The following is a 6,000-nucleotide window of genomic DNA, read 5'->3' as shown; positions in this document are numbered from 1 at the left end:
GTGATACGCTGGCATATTTGAAGGTGTTTTGGATGCTAAGTACACAACACTGGTTTGTTTTCTTAAACATTAATTACTGCATAGTGTTCTAGTTGTTTTGTAATGAGAAACCACACTGTGATAAGTGCCTATTTTTCCTTTTGCCCCTCACCAAGAAAAGTAGAAAGAGGGCCAACTTAAAGGGCAAACATTTCAATAAGCTATCAAGAAAAAATTCAGCTATTCTGAATTCTGAACTGAAGTTAGGTCACCTGAATGGAAGCTTAAGGAACCCAAATAAGAGGGAACTTGAGAGACAAAAGGCCTCTGGCCAATCCTTCAAGATCTATGTAGGTTTCAAGATTCTGAAAGCTGCAATTACTAAAGCTTCATTCATCCTTTATGAAAGAAAATCACCAGGAGATGGGTCCAGCAGGATAATGTGACCATTATCTTTAACGCCTTTAATTTTGTTCATATGCCAAGATCATCCACTCAGTCCCATCTATGGGCCTCCTAGAGCCTAGGTCCAGAGTGGGTGGAATGTAAAATGAAGACAAGGCAGTACTGGAGAAGGTAAAATGACAACTACCTTAGACACAGATGTGCCCTACAGAGGATGTCCTGCATCTATGCTCCCTTAATTACCACAAAAGGGTAGTCAAATGCAAGCTGCCTATTGCAACCCTTTAGAGTGGTCCCTGGGACAGTCTAATAACTCCTTGCCTAAGCTAGGAAATTCTTCAGAAGAAGTAATTAACATATACCAAAACTGTGCCAAGGCCTGATTTAGCTTTTTAATACAGTTGCCAGTTTAATTACATTCCAGTACCTGGGAATGTTTAATTTACTAATATAGACACAGCCTTAGAGGTTAGTTTTAGAGTGTAAAAGGGGGGCACAAATTGACAGAAGACACAAATTTGTCAACAAGTGGTTGAACATCAGAAAAAATAATTCAGGGACATTAGAGTAAGATGTAAGGATCATTAAAGGCTACATGCAGGGTTTATAAATCACACAAGGCTCAATTAAATTAAAATAATCAGTCTTTTGAACATGGAAGTATAATTAGTTCACCACAGTAATCTGAACTCCTCCCTGTGCTTCCTCCACAAATTACTTCTGTTGGTTACTGTTCGGAATTAACTTTTCAGTTACAACCAGATTTTAAACAGATATTAGATTAGCAGATCAGATATGTCACATACTATTCATTTCAATGCAAGAGGCAGAGACAAATAAGTCTCTCCTCAAATTAGCAACAGTATGTGGTGGCATTATGGAGAATTTAAAAACCTGCACATTTTAGTCATTACATTTAGTCATAAATAACCTACAGTGTCCAAGATCTACTTCTGTAACCTTTTTAGCTTAACTAGCTGATCAAAGTATGAAATCATAGGCCAGGTGAGATGAACTCATTGAAAAGTGATCATTGATTCTTTTATTTATAATGCAGATACTTAAACTGTTTCTTATATACCGTCTTGCATCCAATGGACTATACTTATTTTACTTACAAATTCAGTATCTCAGGAAAGGAACTTGCATTGTCAACAATTCTGTTTAGCTCTATTAAAATGATTAGTAAAACTACACCCTCCTATAGTAATTATACCAGAGAACATTGCATTCTGGAAATCACCATCTGCATGACTGAGGCCTGACAAAAATACATGTCAGCACTCAAAAATAAATCAGTTTAATAGCTGGCTGATATCTTTTTTTAAAAAAAAACAAAGCAAGTTCATATCCGAGTAGGACATTGATCCCAGAAGAGAAGCTAATATATTTCAAACAAAAATGCTCAAAATTATGGTCAGTATGGTGGATTAAAACAATACAATGACCATACAGGGACTTTGTGACCATAGGGTGAGTGTATACTTTTTCTTATGTTTTTACATATATGTGCATGAAAGTGATAAGACTCTATACATTCAGGCACAGCATGGATTTTAAAGATGTTAAGAAATCTTATTTCCCAATGATTTCAGATTCCATTTTGGATTAGCCTGACATATACAAGAAAAAAAATTTAGTATCATCCCTAGAGTACATTTTTAGAGCTACATATATAACAACTATTCTTAAATTTACTAACAGACTGTTTAAATGTAATGCATACACACAAAATCTTTTTATGCACAGCATAATGTAGAAGGTGATAAGTGCATAAACAAAGTCCTATACAGTGTATATCCTTCTAAAAAGCAAAGGCCTGAAGTGGGATTTTAAATCACAAATTGTTGAAAAACACAAAGAAAAAGAAAAAAGTGAAATAAATCAGTCCAAGTACAAAGGTGATCTTGCTTTTAATAGACTTTAACATATACTACATGTCAGCTAAAACGCAAAGGAAAATATCAGATCTCTATAAAATCCAAATGACTGCATAATAATGAATGAATCAATCAATCATTTAAGGCAAGGTATGTAACTGTTGAGAGTGGTCAGATACATACAGGGTTGCTTTTACATACTGCCAAATACATTGATGCTTTGGGCAAAATCAGCCAACATGTACAAATCATGACCTATTTCAGGCAATGTGACAACAGTATTTGTTTCTTTTTGTTCCAGAGTGCATATAAACAAAATAACCTGTGTTTTACTTCAAAACTATTGTAATTTTTTACATCATAAAAAACCTCTAGTTGTTCCTCCCTAAAGACCATTTAGTTAGATGGTTTATGTGAGCAAGGTATAGTTAATGGTATTTTTTTTCCTATATGTGCATAGAGTTGTGTTCAAGGAAATTTTTAGATCAAATTAATCCAATGGGAAAGCTCACCTTCAGGTTTATTTCTAATGCCTGATATGTTTAGAAAATAATAAACAGCTTCTACTCTTTGCTACTGTGAACAACATTAGTTGCCAGAGCTACAGCAAAAGTAGAGCAAGAGATGTGTGAAAAAAGCACCAGTTTCCTCAATTGCTTCTGCTGACCTCAAAGAAGAGCTGCAATGTAATGGTAAGATGAATGTCAACAATAGCTGAAAGAAGCTTCAAAAGAAAGAGTCAAGGAGCAATTTATGGCCCAAATGGCTTGCAATTACTTCTGCTAGCCAACATGTACAGAAAGGTTGCTTGTCAGCTCCCTAGGAATTGCTTCCAAGCTATTAATTTCATTTTTCCACCTTGTATAACCCATTTTTCCATTCTTTTCTTCACCTGACACTGACGGGACATTAGAAGAACTAACAAATAATCCCTCCAAATCTTCTTGTTTCTGCCCCTGGAGTAAAGAAAGAAAATGCCATCACTATTATTTTCTGTGTTAGAAAGTAGGAGGGGAAAGTATCGAAAAGGAAGAATCAGGTTTTTCATCTGTGGGCTGTGGTGGATATAGGGTGTCAATATAGTGTTATAATATTCTAAAATGAAAGGAAACCAAGAGCGAATGCGCAGAAGAAGGACTGCGAGTGGTAAGTCCAACACGAAGAACAGATACTACAAGAGTGTAAAACATCAGTGATGGGTAAAACTAAGACAGGAAGAGTGGCTAATACAAACACAGCTTAAGTTAAAGGGATAGAAAAATGGAGGAAAAGAAGAAATAATGGCAATGTGATAAAAGGCAATGAGGTAAAGAAAAGAAGCAAAGATAAAAAAAAAGGGTAGTTGTGTTTCAGACAGCAGGTAGAGTCAAGGCAGGCCAGTTTAGCACTATGACCATCCAAGCCTTTGCTCTAACTGGAAGTATGTTTGTTAAAGTTTTAACTTTATGCAAGACAAATTGGAACAAACTATTTTATGTCCTGTAAGAAGGCCGAGCTCAAAATCTTAGGCAGCTTCCCTTACAGTGCATGCAAGTAGTAGAAAACGATGAAAGACAGTTTTAGGCTAGGGTAGAAAACTTCCAATTTAAGACTAAATCTAGTTCTCCCACAATTCAAAACAGGGGGTGATCAATTATTTTTAGTATTCTTTTGGGCTCTTGTTTTAGTTCTACTGCAAGTAGCATTAATCTGCTGTAGATTTCAAAATGAAAAGTATTCAGTTGCCAGTTCCAACTGGATTGAACACTATCTGGGCTGAACATTGAAATGTTGTTGCTGACAGAATGGTCCTAGAAGACACTTTATGTAAACGTAATTTTACAGTAAGGTTAGACTTATTCTTCTGATCTAGTGCAGAACAGTTTGACATCAAGCACACTTGCTGGTGGGAAAGAAAAGCACAGAGAAAATGGAAACAGGGAAAACATTCATGCTGTGTTTTACAGGGAAACTTCAAACAGCTATCAGATAGCACTGGGGCTGTATTAGCTCCAAACTCAGAGGTTTCGTGCTCTAACTAGTCCTGATGATTGGTTATCTTGTACCAAAAAAGGTGAAAAAAAAAAGTGACGTGACTGGGCAAAAAGAGGTAATTCCTGAAATTCAGCAGCTGGCTGCTGCTGTGGCAGCTGAGCTTCAAGAGCAGGGAAATGCAGTTAGCATAATCAGATCGAGCCATCACTAACAAGTAACCTCATCTACACGAGTCTGCATGATTAGCTAAAACCAAACAGCCCCTGGACTACCATTTCACTGGGCAGTATTTATCCTGCTAGCAGCAGCCAGTGGTCTCGGGTGAATTCTTTTTTTGTCACTATCATTTCTGTCTTTGCCATCCCATAACATATCTCTTCGAGCCGTTGCCATACCAATTTTTTATTCACTGAAGCTTCTATTTTTGCTGAGAGGTAATATAGCACTGTCTGCCTATGCCTCACCCTGCCACAGAGCACATTTCTGCCTCTGGTAGATGTCACTTCCTAGTAAAAATGAAACCTCATGCTCAGCTGCATCTTTGCAGAACTCTGTATGTGACAAGTCAGGCTGGAGACAGTGCTCATTGAAAAGGCAGGCAAATGGAGCAGATACTTATGCCCAACAGCAGTGTGTAATGGTATTTTCACTAGTTAATTCAGATCCCTCCTTGCATGCCTATGAAAATCCACCACTGTGCCTTGCACGTACTGGCACTGATTTCCAAGGTGCCCTGAAATCGCAACAAAGGCTGGAGCAGGGAGTCTAAGCACTCTGTACTACTACAGTATTACTACTACAATGCAATACAGTCAACAGAGCAATATACTGCAAGACTTCACTGGTTTTGATGATAAAGAACACAGATTCAATTCCCAGGAACAATTTCTATAAAATTACTATGACACCTTTATGGTAAACATTACTTCCAAATAGCGACCACTAGGTATAATCTCCATTTCTCACTGTAAATTGGTTTTATTAAAGCGTTCATTCTAAACAGGGAGAAATCTCCCACAGGTAGACTATATAAACAAAGATCAAGTCACTGTCTGGTAGGTAAGACTTGGATTAAACTCTTACGGAACTTATCTTTGCCAATGGTAGTTACTAAAAACAAGCACAAAGAAATGACTTAACCAGAAGAAGGTATGCTGGCATACAACAGGTCATTGCCAACATGATTTTTAAAAATTAATATTTTCTGTGGGTGCAAAGCCTATTTCTTAAAAGAATAATAACAATAAACAATGGAAACATGGCATATATATAAAAATATTCAGGAAATAGGTGAAACGCTCATGTACTTTCTTGCACAAAAATTTAATGTGAATGTCTGAAGTAATGACAGCCATTTTGAAAATTGACATGAACCACCTGAAAAGAAAGTCAACCACAAGGGTGCGATGAGATAAATGTGAGCTGCCTTAAATATCTTCATGGTGATAGCTGTAAATCTCATGTACTACTTCTAGTAGTACATAATGCATGTACTTCTAATGCAGTTAGTTGCATTTGTTAATATAGGAAACACAAATTACTAGATGTTTTGGAATTTGTGAAATCAACCCTTTGAGTGAATTGTTCCAGAGACCTAGGTGTTCACAAGATAATTAATTAGCAATTACGGCTGGCTTTAGTGTCATTTAGCAATCCTAGCAATACTTACTATTTATACAAGTATCATGATTGACTATTTTCTGCATAAATGAGATGACATTATGGGAAATTGCATCGTAAAAATAGTTGCTTTATGGAGAAT

This window comes from Calonectris borealis, chromosome 2 (genome assembly GCF_964195595.1).
Source record: "Calonectris borealis chromosome 2, bCalBor7.hap1.2, whole genome shotgun sequence".
NCBI classification, from domain to species: Eukaryota; Metazoa; Chordata; class Aves; order Procellariiformes; family Procellariidae; genus Calonectris; species Calonectris borealis.
Note: the sequence above shows the minus strand (reverse complement) of the source record.